We start from the raw sequence: 26,687 nt of genomic DNA on the forward strand, positions 1-26,687 counted from the left end.
TCTCTAACTCTCCAATCCTCCAGTCACTCACCAACATTCCTTGGCATCACACACTGGCTGAGCAGGGCAGGGAAACAGAGAAGCTGTGCAGGGACTTCACTACAACCATTTCAGTTTATTACAACTAGTACAGGTTATGACACTGCACCACTGTAAACAAGCTGTACCCTACTGATGAGCCCAACTCAGGGGAAACATGTGTGATATTGCTTGTCTTCCGGTTCAGAGGTGACCTGGTCTGGAAGTTCAGGCTGACCTGTTCCTATTACAGCAGGACCCAGGTTACTTGCAAATGGCTGGTTGGTATCTGATGGTGGCAAAAGAAACAATGGACTGGGATGTGACCTGAGTCATTACCGGTGGCTGACATTAATTCAAGCATCCATCCATCACTTTTTGTATCGTTCAAGGTTATACAGACTCCACATGCAACACGTTCATCACTTATCAAAACATACAGGGGCATATTCACAAATCTCAACTTGGAGTACGTTTATAGCATGTTTGCTAGTACATTTAGTAGTAATGCGTTAGTACTACTAAAGCACTACATACTGGTATGCACAAACCTGCAGGTGTAAATCTCCACCTCCACCTCTCCTGTCTCTTCTGTGGGGAGATCCTCACACATGTAAGCTTACTACTCAGTGGTACATATGGGAGGCAGGAGGAGGATTCGATGGAAAAAGGGGCGTACTCACTACTAAATAGGAGAGTTGAGGAAGGAGTAAGGATGGGTTTAGCAAACATCAGGGGGGTTTAGCCCATTGCTTTTCACAAACTGCACTGCTTAGTACATACAAAATGGGCCCAAACCAGTAGTTAATTACGCCACCTCAGAGCAGGAGTAAGTTTAGCTCCACACATGGCCAACCACTGGTATTGCAAAACCCTCTGAATAAAAATAGTGGTGGGACAGAATAAACTAAATTATGTAAAATAGCTATAAATATAAATAAATACAATATCATTTTAAAGATCCCTAAAAGTTAAACACACTTATTATTTATTTAGAAAAGATTTCAACAATTTTTTCTTATTGATAAATCAATTTGTTTTTATTAAAATATAATTCAATTTTTTAATTCCATACATCAATTTTAATAAGTATTAATGCATAATAAAGAATCATATTTATGGCCTTAAGTGTGAATTGTTTTTAATTTAAACAAGTACAAATATATTAAATTTATTATAATAAAATAATTAAAGATTTAAATCAAAATTAAGTTAAAAGTGCTGTCACGTTTTTTTATTTTCCATTACATTTAAAATAAATATATAAAAGGAATTTACATAAACATTCAACATTAAATATATTTGCTTTTTTTCTCACTTTTCCCTATAATTTACTATAGGGAGATTCCATTGTCCAATTGGAAAAATATAGAGAAAAATAAAAATGTTTATTAAACATTTTTAATAACTTACAAATTGAGAACGCATACAACATTGGGATGTATCTGAATTACGTCACTTGGCTATTGTGAATTTACAATTAAATGAGCTGATATTGTGTGGTCAAGTGACCTGCATTGGACATCTGTGGTTCCAGACAGATGCACATTATGTATTTGTACTTTGCTGGAAAGATAAACAGATTATGGTTGAATTTCTTGAGCTGAGTATGTGACAGAGTAGTTGGCGTCAGTTTTCTTTCTCGGGATGAAGCCCCTCAGATAAAGAGACCCAAGGAACTGATGCCTAGCGCTTCTGTTAATTACTGTCAGGACCGCTTGTGAGGGGCATCCATTCCTTATTGCAGTTTGCAAGACACTGAGATACCAGACAATTGGTCTTAGTAAGATGGCAGCCACGCATGTTGTTTGAAGCTAGTACGCTAACTGCTCCTGAGAAGTAAGTGTGAGGAGGGCCCGCCAGGTTTCTTCTCCTTGTGCGGTTACATAGTCCTTGGGGCCTACCCTTTGATTAACAGCATGTTGAGAGTCTGTGACTCACTTCATTTTTGCTGTATTGTTCAGGGTAATTGGGATATGTTTACAGCTGGACTGGGTCAAGCAGCGGTACCTCAGAGATACGTACCTGTAGGGGCCCTTTTTATCCCTGCTTCATATAGGAACTTACGCACTGTGCTATATTTGACTTGTTATCCTCACAAGCCTCCTGATGCAATATTAATGATGGTATCATTGTGATGATATGAGGATAGGACAAATGCATTGCTTCTAATGTTTAGAAGATGGGGTATTATTTGAATTTAAGGTGGCGGTGCACTATTGCCATGATTGATGGAACCCGTGCAGCGCTCCGTTGTGTATTTCCATGTAAACCCTTACACCGCGGCATTACTTCAGGACTCATCCGAGGGACATGCACAGCCCCATTACCTGCAGTCTTCTACAGACTGGGCCACGGTGCTGACAGATTCCTTGTACTGTCTCTACGTGACCGATACAGGAGCAGGTGATCTCAGTAGTCGGATTGTATGTTGAGTCTGTAAAACGGTTCCCTGACTCAACATGTGCACCACACAAGTGGTGTGCATGATCAAATGTGACCAAACTTCCTACATGTACCTGTTGACAGTGGAGATTATGTAGAGTCTTCTATGGACAACACACAATCACAAAGAATTGTGTCAATTTGAATTGCAGTCACTGGCCATTCTTGACCCGCTGCACTTCCTGGGATCAGATGCCAATTCCAGTTAAGTCTGAATCACTGTGGAGTTATGCAAGCCATAAATAATTTCTGAGGTGAGAGTTGGCTCAGCTCAGTGTTACTGAATGAAATGTCCAAAAGAGCCAACTCTGTTTATTCTGCAGGTAATAGACAGATGGTCTTTGTCCTGATGAAACCCATGGAATGAGAGTGTTGGGTCGAAATGTCAGGTCAACCTATCTCAAAGGTTGGCTTGTTGACAGTTTCTTTTAAAGTAGGTTCAAGGGTACTGCTAGCACTTGGTTTACCTTGCAGCTCTATGACAAACGTGAATGTACATGTGTATCATAATGTTATAGTCACATGATAACTAGTTTTGTGCACTGCACTGCCTACACTATTACACATGTTTACACAATAGAAGCACAGTTCCCTGGTTACTCAAAGGCCATGTGGTTAGTTCTGATTACATGTTTTGAATCAATTAGTCAATCAATCAAACATTTGTAGAGCGCAACTTATCACCTGGGGGTGTTTCAAGGCCCTGAAGGGGGACGTGGGTCATTCGAAGAGCCAGGTCTTGAGGTCCTTCCTGAACCAAGCCAGTGAGGTGGACTGCCAGAGGTGAAGCAGCAGATCAATAAATCAAAAGTTAGTTAGTACTCACAGGTTGAATATATACACACCATACCACTTGCAAATGAAGCCTAAGGAACCATTAAGCATAATTTCTGCCAGGGCCTTCCCTGCAAGAAGAAGAGCCTGAAACTCCTGAAGCATTCATGGAGGCCACCTCCAAGACGTGAGCCACCAAAGAGCCAGTCTGTGAGCACTGCCCTGACGCAGTGTGAGTGTGATAATCCTGCTCTGCCCTCTCATCCCACTTACACCCCTTGACTTTGGGACACCCTATATCTCTATTGGGGTTGTGTCCCACTGGCTGAGACAGTGAGGAACGTCTCCTTCTTTCTGGGGCTCAGGAAAGTGTCCCATCAGGTGAGATGCTGAGGTTGGCCCTCTTAACACTGGGGCTCAGGACAGTCTCCCATCAAGTGACACTTTTTATTCTGATTTTGGAGCAATTGATTCCTCTCTGTAGCCCTTACATTTCTGGAGATGCAGCTGTTTAAAGGCACAAATTCATGTTACCTTTAAATACCAGGGCCTCCTGGGTGTATTCAGTGGGTGTCATCTGTCGTGTCTGGCCACACCAGCCTTGACCTTTGACCAGCAGCTGTCATGCTATGGGCTCCTAAAATATTGGTATCCCAGAGGCTTGGTCTGGCTTAAGATGAGAATTGCACCAGTAGGTGCACTTGCAAACACTGACTTTTGAAACCACTCCTCCCCTCCCGCTGAAACAGGTCTTAAGGTAAGGCAACCAGACCGCTAGGGTTCAATCATCAGGACACAAATTAAACTCACATATACCAGACCTTTTACCCCTGAGAAGTAACAGGAAATTAACTACAAGAAGGACAGGGCCCTACTTTATATCGCTAAGGGTGCAATAAGATACCTGGGCGTACAGCTGGCTGCTTCGCTATATGGTTGGTATCATGTGAATATATCCTATGGAAACACAGGAAATATGTCAGATGACTACTAGGGCTAGGGCTGCCATTGGACCCAGGAGTTAGGGCTACCATTGGACCCAGGGGTTAGGGCTACCTTTGGACCCAGGAGTTAGGGCACCCATTGGACCCATGAGATAAATCTATCATTGGACCCAGGAGTTAGGGGTTCCAATGTACCCAGGAGTTAGGGGTTCCACTGGACTCAGGAGTTAGGGTTACCATTGGACTTTCCCTCCCATTCAAAAAGAACCTTTAGGACATCCAGGTAACTGGGAACAGGTGAAGAGCGCTTACTGTGTGGGACTCCTAGGGCCTGGCAGGTGCCAATGAGTAGAAACTCTCCCTTTCCACCCTCTATGGGTAAGCACCCACTCAACACTCGCTCTCAGGAAGCCGCACATCCATGTACCCATGTACATTCACAGGGTGAACATAACTACTACTGAAGTACAGGTGACTATCACAACTGCACACTCCCACCTACTGGTCTCTTAACTAACATTACTCCTTTGTAGAGACCACAAATAGATCAGTTCGTCAAAGAGTCAACCACAAGTGCACCCCCTTGTTCTATGACGCTGGTAAAATCTCCCCCCCCCAGAATCACACTATTCTGACTCCAGCACCACCCTGATGTATCTATCCCCAGCTCCTCCACAGGACATGATTAGCCCCTCTCCCCCAGATCCAATAACCACCACCTTGCTAGCACTTGAAGAACTCACACCGGCTCCCAAGCCACAAACTCAGCTTAACCACAACAACCCTCATCACACACACCTAAATCAGACAGATTATCTCAGGACAATCCACTGACTGAAAGCCATCAGTACAGATAGTGGACATACAACATTTCACTTGCTAGATAGAAATAAAAAATTATGGGACTCTCGAAAGCATGACTTCTGGGCTCCCTCCACATCCTCCTTCCCAACCTCAGGATCCATTAACCCACCAACCTACCCTCAATTCCTGTCTCAGGCCACAGATGTGCTACTTCCCCAAATCATCCTTATTCACATCCCCTATGCCTTCACTCGTCATATGCAAGGCCACACCTTCTCAATGGATCATCACATTAAGGACAGAGATGCAGCAGCAAAAATGTCTGCTCGGAGTGGGCATGGCTAGCTAGTCAAATGGCAAATGTGAGTCTTTAAGCTCAGCAACCACTGGTCCAGCAAACTAGATATGGTGGTCTCTAGATTAATCAAATGGTCTCATAAGGGCAGCTGCTTTTCATGTAGGCTGCTGAGACCTAGGAGGAGCAAAGTGTAGACCTGGGCAGTCTCTAACAACGAGCAGAACAGGAGGATAGCACCCACCAGGCAGACCCAAAATAGCAGTGACTGCTGAGTGGTAACAGTGGAGCAGCCAAAGAGTCACTGTGACAGGAGGTGAGTGTGGCTTGGATCACCCGCAGACCCTCCCTCTGCACAGACAACCCACACGGAGGCCTCATGACCCACTGGTCATGATGGCGAGACCACAGGACATAGCAACCCCTATCTGAGAGGCCCAAACATAGACTAGACCCCCGGGTCCCGCAGCAAAGAGGAGGGTCAGATGACGCACTAGTTAAGACTCATGATGATGTCCTGGTTGGTCCTAGAAACAGCTTAGAGAAGTGGGGAGCAATAACCTGTAACAAAGAGGTAGCAAGGGAAAAGAGAGCAGAGCAAATACAATGTTTAAAGGCATGGTCCCCCGAAACTCACACTGAAACAGTGCCAAACAGAGTGTCACGCAGTACCTGGTGACACAGTGTGAACAACGGTGAAGCACAGCAGCAAAAGTAAATCAAAAAGTGCTGTAAATAACAAGTGAAATCCAGATACCCCAGGAAAGAGGTACTCCCCAATTGATGGAGCTTTGAATGCCTCAGAAAAATCCTAAAAAAGGCAGCATGGGGATAGACTCCTTCTGACACAAGCAAAGAGCGGTGCAAACCAGCAGAACCTGTGAGAACTTAGCTGCAGAAAAGATGAAAATACCCTCACAAAAGAGGACCTCAAACAATGCAACAGGATCTCAGAAAAGAATGGAAAGAAGACTTGTGACAGGAGTCAGAAGACATGACTGTGGAGAAGCCTGGCACATGCACTGCTAAAACTGAGACATCTGTGCAAGAACCCATGGGCAAGACAGTGGAGAACTTCAACACATTAACCTCGCTGGAAGCACAACTGAGCTTGTTGCAACTAAAGTGTAAGGACGTAGAGAATAGAGTGAGAAGAGATAACATCAGAATCTATAATGCATGAGAGGGGGTGAAGAATTCTGACATCCTTGACTACGTTCAAATGGTGTTTGACCATGTGTCATCAGAATGGAACAGATGCACAGAGCAGGTCAGAAGAGTCCAAGAAATAACAACACACACAGGGCCACAGCGGTAAAACTACCCTAATATCCACCAAAGAAATCATTTAAAAACATTCCCCAAGGGATGTGCACTCCTTACCTGGTTCTGCTGCAACACTTGCCCCAGTCCACTTCTAGGAAGTGCAAGAAACTGAGGGGCGCACTTACAAAATAATGACGGAGCCTGGTGAGTATTTCTCCTTGTTGCTCCAATTTAATGCCACCCCTAGGGTGGTGTAGGAAACTGATGCATTCCCAGGTTGAGGAAACCTTTTAAATCTGGGAATGCGTCAGATTCCTTTGGGCTCCAGGGGTGTTGAGTGGGAACACGCACAGCAACACCCATGGAACCCCCCTTTCATGCAGTGTTATGCAAAAGAGTGGTCCATATTTACAAGGCCATGAAAAGCGGTCCATATTTACAAGGCCATGAATGTCCATATGTACTAGGCCATGAAAAACCATGCATGGTGGCTTTGCGTGGCCTTGTAAATGTAGACCGCCACACTATGACACCGGATCATCAAAAAATGTGACGCTCCTGGTGACGGTAGGGGCTTGTGAATATGCCCCTGAGACTCTTGACTGAGGCTCTGAATGAAAACACAATTCAGTTCAGATGGACCTTCCCATGTTAAGCGGACTCCGAAGTAGAGGGCACAGCACATCATGTGCAACATTTCTTAAATATTTGGAGAATGGATTATCAAATTGAGGCTGAGAATGAGTACAAAAAGCTGAACAAAGGGAACGATAGAGGGAGATCCCACCCATCACCAGCAACAAATAACTTGAATGGTCTCACAGAGACAAAAGAAGAAGTTATGAGGAAGAAGAGAAGCTACCATAGAAGGAGAGGAGGAAAGGCAGCTGAAGAAAACCCTTTTTGTTCATGACAATCATGTCCCTAAGCTATGTGACCAAGAGAAGATGCCTACAGTTTGAAGACACTCAGGCCCATATTTATACTCTGTTTGCGCCAAATTTGATTTAAAAAATTGACGCAAATTCGGCGCAAACCTAACACCATATTTATACTTTGACATGTGCGTCATTTTCTGGATGCATGAAACCGCCTTGCGTTAATGACATGCAAGGTAGGCGTTCCCGCCCAAAAAATGACTTTAAGGCATGTGTGCCTTATTTATACTCCCACGTCATTTTGACGCACAGGAGGGGACGGGCCTTAAAAAATGTTGCACAGCCTGATTTGTGCCGTTTTTTAACGCCTGGGTGAGGGCAGGCGTTAAGGGACCTGTGGGCTCATTTCCATGGTCTCTGACCATGGAAGCAGCCTGCAGGTGCCCTTCCCTGCCCCCAGGGACACCCCCTGCCACCCTTGCCCACCCCTGGAGGACACCCATGGATGGGGGGGGACCCATCCCAGGTAAGTACAGGTAAGTAGAGGTAAGTAATTTTTTTTTTAAGTGGCATAGGGGAGCCTAACTTGGGCCCCCCTACATGCCACTGTGCCCAATGACCATTCCCAGGGGAATGCCATTGGGCAGGGGGGCATGACTCCTGTCTTTCCTAAGAGCGGAGTCATTTCAATGGGGGTTGTGCATCAAAAAATGGCGCAAGTCCAGTTAGAGCCATGATTTTTTTACTCTAACCTGACTTGCACCATTTTTTGACGCACAACCCCCATTCTTCCCTACGCCTGTTTTGCCCGGTTAGAGTCATTTTCTTTTACTCTAACCAGCCCGCAGCGCCGGCTAATGTCAATCCATAAATAAGGCGCCTTGGTAAAAAATGTTATGCAAACCAGCGCTGGCGCAGGTTTGCGTCAAAAAGTATGAATATGGGCCCGAATTGGAAATGTGTTGGATGGGAGCGTTATTATTTAAATAACCACAACAGACGGTGATAGTTGACCCCAACAAGGGTTGTTAGTAATTATTTAAGTAATGAGAAGGTTGAAATCATCAGGTTACAAATTAAACTAACATATGTCAGACCTTGCACCCCCGGGACGTACCAGGAAATGAAACACAAGAATCAAGGGACAGGACCCTATTTTAGGTCACTAACGGTTGTGATGGGCACCTGGGAGTGAGGATGGCACTTCCGCTATCAGGTTGGTATCATGTGAATATTAAATAAGATCTACTGAAATGGTTTGAGCCGGATAGTGGCAATCAAAATAAACTTGATCATAATAGTTATATGTCTTCCAGGGACTCCTTATCCAGACTGATGAGTCCACGCTACACAATCATGAGAAAAACTTGATAAAATATATTTGTCAGGGGAGAGCAGCAAACGTTCAAGGAAAATGTTGTGAATTCAAAGGACATGTGGGGGAGTGGTCTGAAAGCGAATCTGATAATCATTATCAATCATTATAATCACTAGCGATCTATGGACAGTGCACTGGTGGGCAGATCTTTATGGGATTTAATACGTCTCTACCATTAATACAGACAACAGACAAACCAAATCACTAGACGCTAATGGATAATTGGAACAAGATTGTTTTTAGATTCAATAGACATCCTTCCCAGTTCTGCTAATACATTTCTTAGACAACCCAGATTAAACACTAGCCAGGGATGCATGATGTACCAAAATTGGAAATTAGACCACTGTAGAATGATATCAGATATGCTTACAAAAGGGAAAAATAGATTTTTATTTGACTGTAAACAACCCTGCGGGCTCCCTGAACATGAAAGATATCAAACAGTCCATCACTGGTTCCTCCACCAGCCCTGAAGTTTGTGAGGAGGGGGTACCTAACTCCTGCCACACTCCTCAAAATGTACCGCAGCACATCAGATGGCTGCTGGAAGAAGTGCGTGTGGGAGGGTGGGTGTGTCAGTACAGGTATGGTGGGAATGTCCCAAGCTGTAAGTGCACTGGAGAGAGATGCTAGTGACAATTAAAGCCATAGGGCCAGATGCATCAAACAGTTTTGCAATAGCAAACGGCCCAACTTGTTACCGAATTGCATATTGGATTTGCGACTACATACCGATTCGGTATTAGGAAGGAGCATGTCAGGGTCATCCCTTCCTAATAGCGAATCGCAGAGGTATGTATGATTGTTTTGTTACCGTGAATGCGGTCTCAAAACAATCGCAGTTACCACCAATTTCAAATTGGTGGTAACCCATTCGCAAAGGGAAAGGGGTCCCCAAGGCACGCATCCTCTTTGTGAATGCATGCAAAAACTTTTTTTAGGAGCAGGCAGTACTGCCTACTCTTCAATTTTCTTTTTTAAACGCATCCCGTTTTCCTTTAAGAAAAACGGGCTGCATTTTAAATAAAAAGAGCACAGCAGGCCACCATCCCTGTGATTGTAGCCATACAGCATGGTTCGCAAATTGCGACCTACCTCATGAATATTAATGAGGTAGGTCCATTTGCGAGCCCTTGTGAATCGCAGTATGAAACTCCTGGAGTTTCATACATTCCAATAGTGATTACTTAATTGCAATTCGCAAAAAACGCAATTTAGTAATCGGTGTTGGAAAGAATGATACTTATGGCCCATAGTGAGATTCACGATTATTAACACCACAGCACCCCTTTCCTCCTGAATGGGAAGAAATTGCCCACGGGAACTGGAAGTTAATATACCAGTTGCAACTTTTAGCAAAAATCACACTCACCAGAGAACTGAAGAAAAAATAAGCCCAACGTGGCTCATGTGGCACAGATTTGGGAAGCAATGGTGGTCAAGCGGCTGATAATGCATGTATCCAAACATTGAGATAGTTTTTCCAGGATTTGGCAGATGGGGCAAACTGATATGGATGAAGAGCAAAGAGAAGAATGTTTGACTGTCCGAGATGCGCAGCAAATGGGGTTTGCACTACAATGAGATTTCTAGAATATTGAGATTTTAACACAAAATAAGATCGTTTGAACATTAGGAGCTCCATTGAATACAATGGATTAGAACATTGGAATGTTGATAGCTCCATTGAATACAGCTCCGAGCTTCTAAGGACTGGTAAAAGCCGGAGATCCAACATTCTGCTGCGCGGAGGGTCCCCAGCAACAGCTGTGAACAAAGGCCTCACGGAGCCAGATGGGATTTCAACCCCCTCAGGCTCTGTGAGGCCTTTGTTTTATTTATTAGAATATTCTACCCTCTGGAGGCAGAATGTTCTAATCGCGTTATACCCTGCCATAGCTGGGCTACAACGGCCATTAAAGTCCTGCTACCTTGTTAAAGTTTCTTGCCTTTGGATTGGACCTTTAACCCTGGAGCGAGCCTTTATTGGCCGGTATAGCCCGCTACGACAGGCTATAAGGCTATAATGAACCTGTAAGGAGGGAGATGTACAATTAATAGTTTACAAATGTATTGCCGGTGAGGGAGGAATCCAGAGGGGACAAAGTTTGCTACTAATGGCACTGGTGGGTCAAAGTTAATTCAGTGAAAAAGAGAATGATCCCTTCTCAAATGTTTACTCTCTATATTGATGGGAAATTAATAATGAGTGTGGGAAAGTAGCCTTTTTCTAGCTTGGTTACCCCCACTTTTGGCCTGTTTGTCAGTGTGTTTGACTGTTTTCACTGGTATCCTGCTAACCTGGACCCCAGTGACTGTGCTCTCTCCTCTAAATGTGGTTGCTGGTAACTTTTTATCCCCACAATTGGCGTACTGGTGCCCCCATGTAAGTCCCTAGTATATGGTACCTAGGTACCCAGGGCTTTCTGGTTCCAGGGGATGCCTATGGCCTGCAGCAGTTATTCTGCCACCCATAGGGAGCCCATGCAAAGCGTTCAGCAGGCCTGCAATTGCAGTCTGCGTAAACCGGATGCACACACCTGGTTTCACTACAGGTCACTGCAAGTCACCCCTAGGGTATGACCTCTCAGCCCAGAGGGCAGAGTGCAGGTAATTGTGTGTGAGGGCACCCCTGCACTAGCAGAGGTGCCCCCATGAACTCCAGCCCCATTTTACTGGACTTCGTGAGTATGAGGACACCATTTTATATATGTACCACACATAGGTCACTACCTATGTCCAGCTACATAATAGTAATTCCGAACCTGGACATGTTTGGTACCAAACATGTTGGAATCATACACCAATACTGTTGCAAGTATTGGAAGTATGTTTCCATGCACTCTGGGGGCTCCTTAGAGGACCCCCAGCATTGCTACCACCACTCTTACAGGGTTTTCTGGGCAGTACAGCTGCTGCCACCCTTTAGACAGGTTTCTGCCCTCCTGCTGCTTGATCTGATGAAGCCAAGGAAGGCAGAACAAAGGATTTCCTTTGGGAGAGGGAGGTAACACCCTCTCCATTTGGAAATAGGTGTGACTGGCTTGGGAGGGGTAGCCTTCCCAAGCCACTGGCTTTGCATTGAATGGCACATTTGGTGCCCTTCGTGCATAAACAAGTCCACACCGGTTTAAGGATCCCCATTCTCTTTTCTGGCGCAAAACTGGATAATGGAAAGGGGAGTGACAACTCCCCTGTCCATCACCACCCAAGGTTGGCAAGGAAAGCTCTGGGAGCATCTGATTGGCCAAGCCAGGCAGGTGATGTCAGAGGCACCCTCTGATAGGTAGTTATCTGGTTAGGTGACCAAGCCCCCTCTTTGGGCTACATAGGGTCTTCCTCTGGGGTGGGTCCTCAGATTCAACTTGCAAGACTCCAGCAGGACTGCTCTGCAACCTCTGCTTTGACTTCTGGCCTCAGGAACCGCGACTGGACCCTCCAGGAGCCTATAAGCTGCAGATCCACAAGGAAGACTCTTCTGCAACATTGTATCCAGAGTTCCTGCCAGCTTTCCAACATTTCCCCAGCTGTGCATCCTAAGAAGACTGCAACTCTTCAGCCTGCACAAGAAGAAGGCATCTCCCTTGGGGTGAAGGCATCACTCCTCTGTAACTACAGGTACCTGGCTGAAACGCCGACCAGCTGCGTGGATCTCTCCTAATCCTGAGTGCCGTGGGTCCTGCATCAGGAGTGGTGGTCCGGAGAGTCTCCCTTGGTCCTCTCTACCAGCTGTCACACTTTGGTGGTGGTAAGTCCTTTCCACTCCATGCAAGACAGTACCCCTGTGCGCCGCGTCTCTGCAGCTGCCAAGGCTTGATTGCTTTGCCTCCAAAGGGAACTTCAGGCAACGTCTAGCTCTAGCCCCCAGCACTCCCTCCTGCAACTTCTGGACCTCTGCATGGTGCTCTGGCGATGTGAGAGGAACTTCTGTGGTGGGCGTGGGCTGCTTCTTCGACTTCTGTGTCTCTGCCCTATGGGACAGCTGTGGATGCTGCCTGTGCTCCTGTGGGCCTTCTGCTGCGCGGAGGGTCCCCTGTCATTCACCCTCCTGGGTAGAGTTCTCCTGGTTCTTGCTGGTCCCTGGGAGCACCCCTTTTCCTCCAAACGCGAGTTTGCCTTTGTCAAGGCTTGTTGGCAGAAATCCTTCACCGACACACATCTGCAATCCAGCTTCCAGCGTGGGGCAGCTTTTGCATGCATCAAGAACTCTTCTCCAGCTTCTGTGCTGCAGTGTTGATCTGTCTCCCTTCTTCGTCGACCAACGCCTAAAGGTACCTCTGGTTGGGTAGCATATCCTACTCCCCCTGGACTCCACAGACACTTCTGGACTTGGTCCTCTCTCTCCACAGGTCTCCATCTTCGGCTTTCCACTGCTGGTTCCTTGCAGGCTGTTCTGGGGAGTCTTCATTTTCTTCTTTTCATCCTTTGTGGTGGTTTTGGGGAAATAAATCAGTGTTTTACTCCTGCATTCCTGGTCGCTAGGGGTTACTGCATTACTTACCTGTGTGGTTTCCTAGTACTCACACCTCCCCTCTACACGATTTACTTACCTAGATGGGGGTCTTGTGCTTGTGTTCACATTCCAGTTCCTTAGTATATCGATTGGGTTCCCCCTAGAGCTACTGTTACATTTTGCTATTTTACACTGTTTTCGAACCTTTTTATGCCTCTTACTGTTTATTAATGTATACATATATATATATGCATAGTGTATTTACTTACCTCCTATTGGAGGGTTGCCTCTCTAGTATTTTCTAATACTGTGTCCCAAAAATAAAGTACCTTGATTATTCTACAACCAAGCGTTTTCTTTCTTGTGTCTTCGTACTGTGTGACTACAGTGGTATTGCATGAGCTTTGCATGCCTCCTAGATAAGCCCTGGCTGCTCAGCTACAGCTACCCCTAGAGAGCCTGGCTTCTAGACACTGCCTACACTACACTGAGAGGGGATACCTGGACCTGATATAAGGTGTAAGTACCATAGGTGCTCACCACACACCAGGCCAGCTTCCTACAATGAGTAGTTACCAAAACAGTGCCTGAAATTCAGCACAAGGTCTATGAACAAAAAACACTTCAGCGTATTTGATCTGCTCTCAAAACCCACAAAAGGCCTCACCTTCATTACATGAACTTGGGTCAACAAACTCTTCTCCCCCACATGCCACAAAGCCATCAAACCTCATTATGGCATCACCAACAAAATTATTTAGGGAAAACTGAAGCAAACCTACTGGCCATTCATTGAAAAACAATAAAAATAACCCACATTGAAACGTCATCATGAACTATTGCGGATCCCTGCTGGTACGATATCACATCACTTCTACTCGTGCTTGTGCCACCACCACCAAGCAACACAAACTTAAAAAATATCTTACTGTAGGAGGCTGGGTCTCTATATAGTGTGCAAAAATGATGTCACTGTGTAGAGAATCCAAACAACCCCACCTTGGTTTCCAGGGTTAAAAAGCAGACCACCTAGTGCTATGTTTTTGTGGTAGTGTGGGCGAGCAGTTAGGCTTATCTTGGAGATATGCTAATCATTTGTTGTACTCACAGTATCAATAAATGCGGACACACACTCAGAAGAATAACTTGAGGCCAATTTACAAAAGTACTTCTCATTTTTATAAGGTTTTTAAGACCAAGAGCATCAAAATCGAGTAAGTACTTTATAGTTATGATTTTTTAAAGCTTAGCAAAAATAGTCTTTTTCTGTATAATTCTGCACCATTGGAATCAATTGGAAAAACCTAAAAAATGCATATAAAATCAGGCAATGCCTTCAAAAGTGTCACCTTCTATTTTTAGGTCGAGGTCATCGAGGTGTCTTGTAGGCCAGCTATATCCATAACCCCGGATTAGAATCTGAAACAATAATCACTCCTTCAACCACAGACGACAGATAAGCAACAACCCAACAGCCACTCTCCGATGTTCACAAACACTCAGAAGATTCTATGCCTGGTGAGCTGAAGCGTTGACCTGTGTCTAGCTTGTGTGTTATATCATAAAGTAAATTCATGCAAACCCCTCCTAGGCCTCACTAATACTGGACTTATAACACTCTGAGGTGCTGCAGCAGAATGTGGTTCAAACCCACTGCGCAGTAATTCTCTTGTACAGCACAACCCTCCTAAGCCAAATAAGACAGAACCACTACCGGTCATGTCTACCACCCAGTACTGTACAGTCCACAGCAACAAACCACACGTCACCAACTGAACAGGCAAGAAATACAAGAGACAAACCAAGAGCTAAAGAAAGCTCACACGAGCGAATCACACAACTTCACAGACTCAGGGGCTCATTCACAAGTCCCTTGCGGCGCAGGTGAAAAAAGTGACGCACCAATGGGGCAAGGGGATTGTAAATTAGCCCCTCAGTTTGCAGAAATAAAAACACGTACATGATGGAGTGCTGGAATTGATAGAATAAAACAGAGGGGTTTATTCAAAGAGAACCCTTAAAGTGTGTACACTTAGCAGGGTTCCAGCAGCGTGTCGTTGATAGGAAACACCTGGGGCGTATTAATGATAGGGTGCACTTTCCCACCCTGCTTCATGGCAGTCACTTAGAAGGTGGCCCCTGCACTCTGAACATCGTGTTGGTGAGAGGCGGGCCAGCTGTTTGAAGCCACCAGTCACCAATCCACCTTTCACTGTAGGTGCAACCGGGACACAGTTTTAAAAGGGGGGCAGAGATCCCTCTGCAGGGAGGTGCAGTGAATGGCTGCACCTTCCGGAAGGGGGTGTTCCATGATACCCATGTGCCCCCCTTCAAAGGGGCACCCTCGGTGTGTATTGACTGTGCTCCACCTCTATGAGGTGCACATTCACTGCCCCTCCTGACAGTCTCTGAACCCCTCATCTGTAATATGGCGCGGGTGCAAAGGCAAAGGATTCTGCTGGCCACCGGAGGACTTTAACTTAGTCTTGCAGTGCTCGTCCAAGCTAACTCCATGCTCTGTTCATCTCTCCCTCCAGCCTATACCTGCTCAGGACCACAAAATGTCAGAACTGACACCTCTGTGAGATAACCAACCCAGGCCCTCATTAGGAGTGGCCTCTTAATTCCAGTGGTGCCGGTCACACAACTTTCCGTCGCTTTCACAATTATGAGATCCACTGTGTATCCGCGGATCTGTTTATTTTCACACAGAGATTTTGGCTGGTGGAAGCAATCAAAATCTACGTGTGAAAATCTGGGAGACGATGACAGCAGAATGGGACCCAGAATTGCCAATTCCCTCTGTAATTCCTCATTTCTTAAGGGACCCCAAGGGTCTAACTTGTATTGGTCTGGATTTTCAAAATCCCTGGTATCAGTATTCCATTGTGGAGAAAAATGAATCCATTTTCCAGGCTACTTCTAATAAAGACCTCAGGGTACTTTAGCCATAAGAAATATTATAAAAAGACCTGCAGAGCTCATGAAAGCTGACCCGACCATAAACAGTGCGCCTCTTGATCACACTTCCTCATTCATCACACTGCTACGTGTCGCATCCTGTACTACGATAACCACACCTCAATGGTCATCAAACACTCATGAAAACACTTCCCATATAGCATCAAAACAAAGATCACTGCTTCCATCCACATTCCTTGAATGGTGTACTGTCCTACCCATGTAGGCAAGCGCTTCAGGGACCTACCTAGTGGTTAAAACACAAAACAGCCTGATTCAAGAATAGCGGACAGGGTAATGGTGCTGAACCCCATTGATCCCCAAGTCTGGAGCCGTGCACTGACCTTAGGGACCAGTTGTAGTTAAATCCAGCACCTTACTGTGCAAGTGCTATAAATACATCTTTGGTTATATCTCAAGATCATAAGGTGCCAGGACCTCCTGCCTTTTAACATCTGCCTTATATTAACTGCACTCCTTCACTAGATATAAACAAAAGACTTAGGCAGTCATTCTGACCGCGGCGGGTGGCGGTCGCCGCCCGCCATGCGGTTACCGCCGAATGACCGCACCGCAGTCAAAAGACCGCGGCGGCCATTCCAACTTTCCCGCTGGGCCGGCGGGCGCCCTCCAAAAGAGCGCCCGCCGGCCCAGCGGGAAAGCCCCTGCAACAATGAAGCCGGCTCCGAATGGAGCCGACGGAGTTGCAGGGGTGCGACGGGTGCAGTGGCACCCGTCGCGATTTTCACTGTCTGCAGTGCAGGAGCCCCCAGGGGCCCCACGACACCCGTTCCCGCCATCCTGTTGCCAGGAACAGGCTGGCGGGAAGGGGGTTGGAATCCCCATGGTGGCGCTGCAAGCAGCGCCGCCATGGAGGATTCCCTGGGCCAGGAGAAAACCGGTGGGAAACCGCCGGGAAACCGCCGGGAAACCGCCGGTTCCCCTTTTCTGACCGCGGCTTTACCGCCACGGTCAGAATAGCCCAGGAAGCACCTCCAGCCTGTTGGCAGTGCTTCGGTGGTCCCCGGCCCTGGCGGTCATGGACCACCAGGGTCAGAATGACCCCCTTATTCCTTTTCTAAGGTACAGATCTGTCTGTACAGTGAGTTTATTGAGTTTGATAACTGAATTGTATCGTAGGTGACTTCCAAACCCTCTGTTGCCTCCTACATTTAGTCTTGACTACTCAATCCTGTTACCAATGGAGAACACACCAAAGAAACTGCCAATAAAGCATGCCTCAGATCTCAGACAAAAGGCCCCACATGCCCCAAGTGAGCATTAAGTGAGGGTCACGTGTGCCCCGGGTAAACTACATGAACACTTCGTGTCATCCACATGTGAGCCTCATGTCAGTCTCACATCAGCCTCACTGGTGGCTCGTGAGTCTCATGTCAGCTTCACTGGTGCCTCGTGTGAGCCTCATGTCAGCCTCACCGGTGCCTCATGTGTCTCACTTCAGCCTCACTAGTGCCTTGTGTGAGTCTCTGTCAGCCTCACTGGTGCCTCGTGTAAGCCTCATGTCAGCCTCACTGGTGCCTGATGTGACCCTCATGTCAGCCTCACTGGGCCTCGTGTGAGCCTCATGTCAGCCTCACTGTTGCCTCATGTAAGCCTCATGTCAGCCTCCCTGGTGCCTCATGTGAGTCTCATGTCAGCTCCATATCAGCCTCACTGGAGCCTCTTGTGTCCCTCATGTCAGCCTTACTGGTGCCTTGTGTGAGTCTCATGTCAGCCACACTGGTGCCTCGTGTGATTCTCCTGTCAGCCTCACTGTTGCCTCATGTAAGCCTCATGTCAGCCTACCTGGTGCCTCGTGTGAGTCTCATGTCAGCTAACTGTCAGCCTCACTGGAGCCTCTTGTGTCCCTCATGTCAGCCTTACTGGTGCCTTGTGTGAGTCTCATGTCAGCCTTACTGGTTCCTTGTGTAAGTCTCATGTCAGCCTCACTGGTGCCTCGTGTTAATCCCATGTCAGCCTCACTGAAGCCTTGTGTGAGTCACTTGTCAGCCTCACTGGAGCCTCGTGTGAGTCACTTGTCAGCCTCACTGGAGCCCCGCGTGAGTACACATCAGTCTCAATGGTGCCTCATGTGTCCCTCATGTCAGCCTCACTGGTGCCTTGTGTGAGGTTCATGTCAGTATCATTTCAGCCTCACTGGAGCCTTGTGTGTCCCTCATGTCAGCCTCTTGTAGACATTGTGCTGTTGTGAGTTTTTGCTGCTCTTTAACCACAGCCACAGCTGCAGATCCCCCGTGTGAGATCCGCTGAAGCTGCTGGATGGTTCCAGGGTGATTATCATCAGGAGATCTGTGGTGTTGATTCCTTTTCTGCTGATCAGTCACATTTGTAGAAACAACATCCTGGCTTTTTATTTCTGTTTAAAACTGTATTTTTCATTGCATGAAGTGTAAAACCACTTATCCAACTAGCACCTTGAATGCAGTTATGTATTTATGCATGCATGTGTGTGTGTGTGTGTACAGGTATGTATGCATGCATGTAAGTCTGTTTAGTGAGAACGATGGGTTGGAAGTTACCCTGAGTGATTGCCACTGATAAAGCTTAGGGGCAGATTTATGGAAAGTGGTGCAGCACCGAGTGCATCACCACTCTCCTTGCGCCCCTTAGCGCCCCCCTACCACCACCATGTGTGCGCCGTATTTAAAATACGGCACACCATGGCGCAGGGTAGGAGGCAATAGCATCATTTCTCATGACGTTATTGATGTACTCTGCAGGAGTATCGCCAAAATATTGGCGCTACTCCTGCAGAGTAGATAGGGCCCCATTCTAAAGAATGGAAGCCCCCTTTTAATGCCTTCTCTTAGGCAGGCGTTAAAAGTGCCGTAAAAAATTGCAGAAGGAAATCTCAGAGATTTCCTTACGCCATTTTTCCAGCTCCCCTAACAGGGGAGCTCCCCCTTTGCATACATTATGCCTGGCGCAGGCATAATGTAGCGCAAAGAGTTACAGAGTGGCGCAATGCATGCATTGCGTCACTCTGTAAATACGGCGCAGGGATTTCGGCCTTGTTGGCCCACATTAATGTAAAAAATAATGACAACTGCCCCTTATTGCAAGCGCTTCTCCCGTCACCTTTTGTTTATTTGTAGTAAAGCCCTATGTGGCAAGAGTGAATCCAGACGTGGTCCCCGCACTCATTGTGGCACAGGAACCAAGATACACCCGACTGATGAGTCCCGATCAGGGTGAGACCGGACGTGGGTCCCGCAACTCACTGTGTCACTGGAACCAAGATACACCCGACTGATGAGCCCCGATCAGGGTGAGACCGGACGTGGGTCCCGCAACTCACTGTGTCACTGGAACCAAGATACACCCGACTGATGAGCCCCGATCAGGGTGAGACCGGAGCCATTGCACGGACGTGATAACTGTTCAGGGAATACTTTCCACAGGGAACACTTTGCCACCGCTAAATTTGAAATGTTTTGATTTTTATATGGATTATGAATTCGAAATTTAAATCTGTTTTTTTATATTTTTACTAGTTTTAGTTTGGAAGGGCTGTGTGCAGTTGGGTTCTGTGGGTGCAATAATTTATTTTGTTCTTATCTTGTCCCTATGTATTTTCACTGGATTAATTTGCATTGAATTTGCCCAGCTTGAGGCACCATTTTGTAAGGGCTGTGCTTTAGTCTTTTTGCTGGTGTTTGAGGAGATAGCTTCCTCCTATACAAATACGTCGGTGGACATGCAGCGGGTGTGCTGCTGGAGCACCAAAGGCAAGCTCGTCTGCATCTGTCCGCGTCCCAATCAAAGTCAACACCAGGAACCCTGCTGGTCCCAGGTAACAGGGGAGTGCGCAGGTGTCTTATTACGCTGCCATGGGGCTACTTCAAATTGGGAAGTAGAGGGGGGCCTGGGCCCATAGCCTGCTGTTGATATTGGATTCATTAATGACGATGCACATGACAACAAGACATTCCCATATGCAAACAATACATTTTCATAAATGAACAAAGTCGCATCACTGCTGTTAGGTTTCCCCATTTTCAACCCCAGCACATGGGTTCGTGGTCAGGCAGGCTCTGCAACCCAAGCCTGAAGGTTAATGACTGACTGGTCACAGTTAGGGTAACACTTATCCAACAGCATCATAGATAAAATCCCACAGATGGGTCCCTGGAGAATGGCCCCAATAAAGCACATATGGCCAGAGGGACGCATGCATTCCCAAATCACCATAAAGTTGGATGCCACATGTAGTTAGGTACACTTAGCCAATCAGGATACAGCGCACACAACACACGCAGCGACCACGCACCCCTCAGGCAGGACACCTGGACACGTACTTGCTGACCCACATTGTGTCCACGGTAGGTTGTGGCCCACCTGCATTCCTTATCTAAAAATCTATTTATGACTCCTTGACATCTGTTTGTATTTTTTCACCAAGGAAGGAATGTTTTTATGACTTTATGGAACCCAGAGAGTTGTATAAAAAGTGATTCAATTCTATGTATGAGAGACAGTCTTCAGACTTCGGTGCTATAACTGCTCTCCTGGCCATAACGTTTAATTAAATAAACCTTTTTCTATTTTGCCAGACGCCGCTTGTCTTTTGTTTTTTAAGGTAAAATCTAATTCAAGTAACATTTTGCCGAGTCAGCCTGGAGCTGATTGGTTTTTTGAACTTGACTGAGACCAAAGGAAGGGGACCCGAACCGGACAGATTCACATTTTGCGCAAAAAAGAAAAGTAAGCAGACACTGTGATATGCATGACAGAAAAAGAGAACATGTGAAATAGACTCTTCACGTTGGCAGCCCATCGGGCAGAGCTTGGATCTATTAGTGGAACAATGCCAATTGTACGTTAGAGAACACAGAGGGAGGGACCTTATTCTGAATCTAACAAAAAGAGCTCGCGCAACTGGAGATAATGCTATATCCATATAAGGCTCAAATTCATAGGGGCATTTGATTAATAAATAATTATCAGACATTGACAGCGGAACAATCTTAATAAATTGCACAATCTGAGCGTTGTGCCAAAAAGCATCCTTCAATAGCTGCACAGCATTTTTAGGAATGGAAAGAGGGTCCAACCAATAGGACCCTAAACCTAGATGGAATAAGGATTCTTTGACATAGGTACACCATTTCGTTTTACTAATAGTGTTGCTACCCACCAATTTGAGAAGCCCACAACGAAATGGAGAAAGGGCATCTGTTATCCAGAGCCGGATCCAATATAGCAAGGGCCTTAAAGCAGCAATCTGCGAAATAGAAAAAAGAGTTAAATCCATACGGATGGGCAGAGATGGAGTGCTAGAAGGAACATTTAACAATGATTTCAAAAATAGAATTTCCGCCCTTGCCAAATCCACCAGGTTGCAATGGCCCCAAAGTTCAGCACCATATAAGTCCCCCCCACCCCGGGCTTGAGATTTATATATTTCAAGGGTGGGAGACATTGCAAACTTGGGAGATCTAGAAGCAAATCTTACGATGCCACCCGCCCTTTGCTTCAGGCACAATAAGGATTTCTGGCGGTGAGCATGCCAAAGGTGTGAGTCTTCCAGTTTAATACCTAAGTAGTCGAAAGTGCCCACTCTTTCCAAGGGGGCACCATCTAGGTATACTGGTCTCTTCGTTTTGCAGCTATTGTCCCCAAAGACCATATACTTTGTTTTTGCTGAGTTGATTTCCAACGCATGTTTTTTGCAAAACACCAAAAATCGTGATAGCAATCTGGAAAGGCCCTTGGCAGTTCGCGAGAGTAACAAGGTGTCATCTGCAAACAAAAGACAAGGGAACTTCTGGCCACCCAAATTCGGGGCATCACCATAACAATCTAAGAGGTATGGGATGCAAGCGTTAATAAACAATGGAAATAGGGTGGGCGCAAGGACGCACCCCTGCCTCACACCTCGTGTTGTAGAAAAAGCTGGGGTCAGGTCACCAGCCGAACCCCAGCGCACTCTGGCATAATTATCAGAATAAAGATCTCGGATAATATTAATCAAAGAACCCGGAACTCCAATATTGCTCAGGACCTCCCAGAGCTTAGCACGCGGGACAAGGTCAAACACAGATTTCAAATCGACAAAGGCCACAAATAGATGGCCGTTGTCTGCGTCTACGGTATTCCACTTGATGGTAGTAAATCGGAAGACCTGATTGATGGTACTGACCTTGTCCCGGAAACCAGCCTGGAGATGGCTTAAAACCTGTTTTTTTGTTATCCAGTGTTTTAATCTGGATAACAACTGGAAGGACACTGCAATTAATTGATAGTTCTGGTGAGTCCACGGGGCAGAGGTTCATTCTGAAGCTGCCACCCCAAGGGTAAGAGTCTACATTAGAACCTTAGTCCTAGCATTTGGCGTGTGGCAAACTAGGAAAAGAAAAAGTAAAGTTATACTTGAGAGGCCTAAGTCAACTTTTTTAATTGTCAGCATTAGGAAAGGTGAAGTTTTTTTATTTTAGTTTGCTACTTTAGGGAGGCCGACCCCCTGAACCTCTGTCAGTGACACAGGTGGCATGCATAAGTCCCTGGGTGGGACATAGGGTCAGCATCTCTTTGTAAGAGGTGTCTTTTTACTTGGACCACTATGCGTGATGCAGTCAGTACACATATGCTCTGGGTGTGATATAGGGCCCCACCTCAATTTTCTTAGTCTATCCTGGTATTCACAGAGCCACCGGTTTCTTAACACAGGTGGTATTTGAAATAAGTGAGAGGTGTGCTTTGCTTGGACCACTGGACATGACACAGATGGTGTAGGAGGCTGTCCTGGCTTATAGTGGGTACCTGATGTTACTTACACCTTGTGCCAGGTCCAGTTATCCCTTATTAGTAGATTAGTAGTGTTCTGGCAGCTTAGGCTGATAGAGGTAGCTATAGCAGAGCAGCTTAGGCTGAACTAGGAGACATGCAAAGCTCCTATTATACCGCTTATATCATATAGCACTATATCATAAGAATCACAATACTCTGTGTTACTAAAAATAAAGGTACTTTATTTTATTGACAATGTGCAAAGATATCACAGAGGATATACTCCCTTAGGAGGAAAGTAAAATACACAAAATATACACACAAACCAAAATCAGGTAAGTAAACAGTTAGAACAGTAGTGCAAACACTGTAGAATACAATAGGATGCAATAGGCCTAGAGGCAACACAAACCATATACTCTAAAAGTTGAATGCGAACCACAAAGGGACCCCAGTCCTAGTGTAGGTTGTAGAGGGTCGCTAAGGGTGTCCAAGATACCCCACCCCAAGACCCTGAAAAGTAGGAGAAAAGTGACCCTACTTCCCCAGAAACACACTAAAGTTGTGATAGGAGATTCTGCAACGACAACAACTGACTTCAAAGCACTGAAGATGGATTCCTGGACCTGAGGACCTGTAAAGGAAGGGGACCAAGTCGAAGAGTCACGCAAATGTCCAGGGGGGGCAGGAGCCCACTAAGCACCGGATGAAGGTGCAAAAGGGCTGCCTCTAGGTGGAAGAAGCTGCAACAACGGAGGATGGTAGGAACTTCTCCTTTGCACAGAAGATGTCCCACGGCATGCTGGAGGATGCAGAGTTGTTTCTACAAAGAAAGACTGCAAACAAGCCTTGCTAGCTGCAAGAGTTGCGTTTGAAGAAAATGGGTGCTGCCCGGGCCCAGGAAGGACCAGGAGGTCACCCCTTTGAGGAGGAGACAGAGGAGGCGCTCAGCACTTGAACAGACATTCAAGAAATCTGAGCACGGTGGTCGTCTCAACACTACAAAGGACGGTCCCACGAAGTCGGTGGTCAACTCAGCGAGTTGAGCAATGCAGGACAGAGTGCTGGGGACCTAGGCTATGCTGTGCACGAGGGATTCCTTGCAAGAGTGCACAGAAGCCCTAGCAGCTGCAGTTCACACAGTACACAGGATTACTGTCTGGCGTGGGGAGGCAAAGACTTACCTCCACCAAATTTGGACAGAAGAACCACTGGACTGTTGGGGTCACTTGGGTCCAGCTCCTATGTTCCAGAAACTACGCTTGCCAAGATGAGAGGGGACCCAGAGGACCGGTGATGCAGATGTTTGGTGCCTGCGTTAGCAGGGGGAAGATTCCGTCGACCCACTGGAGATTTCTTCTTGGCTTCAAGTGCAGGGTGAAGCCAGACAGCCCTCAGAGCATGCACCACCAGGAAACAGTCGAGAAAGCCAGCACGATTAGGTGCTACAATGTTGCTGGTAGTCATCTTGTTACTTTGTTGCGGTTTTGCAGGTGTCCTGGAGCAGTCAGCGGTCAATCCTTGGCAGAAGTTGAAGAGAGATATGCAGAGGAACTCTGGTAAGCTCTTGCATTCGTTATCTGATGAGAAACCCACAGGAGAGACCCTAAATAGTCCTCAGAGGAGGATTGGCCACCTAACCAGGTAAGCACCTATCAGGAGGGATCTCTGATGTCACCTGCTGGCACTGGCCACTCAGAGGCCTCCATTGTGCAGTCACACCTCTGCATTCAAGATGGCAGAGGTCTGGGACACACTGGAGGAGCTCTGGGCACCATCCCTGGGGTGGTGATGGACAGGCACCATCTGTGCCCTTCAAAGCATTTCCAGAGGCTGGGGGAGGCTACTCCTCCCCAGCCCTTAACACCTATTTCCAAAGGGAGAGGGTGTAACACCCTCTCTCAGAGGAAATTCTTTGTTCTCCCTTCCTGGGACTGGGCTGCCCAGAACCCAGGAGGGCAGAACCCTGTCTGTGGGTTGGCAGCAGCGGTAGCTGCACTGAAACCCCAGAGAGCTAGTTTGGCAGTACCCGGGGTCCATGCTGGAGCCCCGGAGAGGCATGGGATTGGCACCACAATACCAGATTTGGCATGGGGGTACAATTCCATGATCTTAGACATGTTACATGGCCATGTTCGGAGTTACCATTGTGAAGCTACATATAGGTATTAACCTATATGTAGTTCACATGTGTAATGGTGTCCCCGCACTCATAAAGTCTGAGAAAATTGCCCTGAACAATGTGGGGGCACCTCGGCTAGTGCCAGGGTGCCCTCACACTTAGTAACTTTGCACCTAACCTTCACTAGCTGAGGGTTAGACATATAGGTGACTTATAAGTTACTTAAGTGCAGTGTATAATGGCAGTGAAATAACATGGACGTTATTTTACTCAGGCTGCAGTGGCAGTCCTGCGTAATATTGGTCTGAGCTCCCTATGGATGGCAAAAGAAATGCTGCAGCCCATAGGGATCTCCTGGAACCCCAATACCCTGGGTACCTAGGTACCATAAACTAGGGAATTATGAGGGTGTTCCAGTGTGCCAATCAGAATTGGTGAAAATGGTCACTAGCCTGCAGTGACAATTTTAAAAGCAGGGAGAGCATAAGCACTGAGGTTCTGGTTAGCAGAGCCTCAGTGACACAGTTAGGCACCACACAGGGAACACATTTAGGCCACAAACTATGAGCACTGGGGTCTTGGCTAGCAGGATCCCAGTGACACAGACAAAAACAAACTAAAACACAAGTAAAAATGGGGGTAACATGGCAGACAAGATTGTACTTTCCTACAGATGGTACACAGAAGCCCTGGGTGTGACATAGGGGGGATTCAACCTGGAGTGGGCAGGGCTAAGGTATTGCGGACTGAACGTTCCACTGATTTTTGTGGGCCTCGTCGGCATTTACCCTGCCTGTTAAAATGATGTCTCTTCGATATTATGATGCTGATAAACCAATGTGACTTTGTTTGTCTTAAATGTTGAATGTTGTGTTTTGTCAATGTTTAATGTTTTAATGAAGAAATTGCTGATTTGCACAAATTGTTGTTTGATGCCAAAGTAAGGCTCGCTATTATGTCTCCAAATTTCAAAATTCCAGTGAGTTAACAATTGCACTTTTTCCTAGGATGGTGACTCTTCATGCATTTGTTTGTTGAATGTTGATTTTGATGCCTCTGTGAATAACATTGAGCTTATTAGATCTAGGAATCCCTGTGTGTATATCCTTCCCCACCACATCAGGATTGGTAAACCACTTGTGTATATAGTTCCCATTACTGGAGAGATCTAGTGTACATATTTTTCTGTCACCCAAGTACAATTTAAAACCAATAAAGTTAGCAACTTAAGAAAGAAAACCCTATAAAAGTAGAGAGAGCTAGCCCTCGCATAACTGAACAATCCCCTAAAGAACGTAAACTTAGTAGAGTAAATGTCCCCTGAATATACTACCCAAACACCACCATGGATCACCTATAGAACAAATGTAGAGTAAGTTCCACAGTCAGACCAAAAAGCTTAGCTAACTCTGCATGAGTTAAATGCACATACTAGACTCACACTTTCCTCTAGCCAAACACTAATATAATCGCACACACAAGGCTATACGTACACACAAAGCATACAGGGCAAAGAAAAGACAAAAATGAAGCACTGCCAGAGCTCTGGGCCATTTTAGAGGAAGTCCAGGTCAATAATCTTGACCCTTCACCAGT

This window comes from Pleurodeles waltl, chromosome 4_1, assembly GCF_031143425.1.
Source record: "Pleurodeles waltl isolate 20211129_DDA chromosome 4_1, aPleWal1.hap1.20221129, whole genome shotgun sequence".
NCBI lineage: Eukaryota > Metazoa > Chordata > Amphibia > Caudata > Salamandridae > Pleurodeles > Pleurodeles waltl.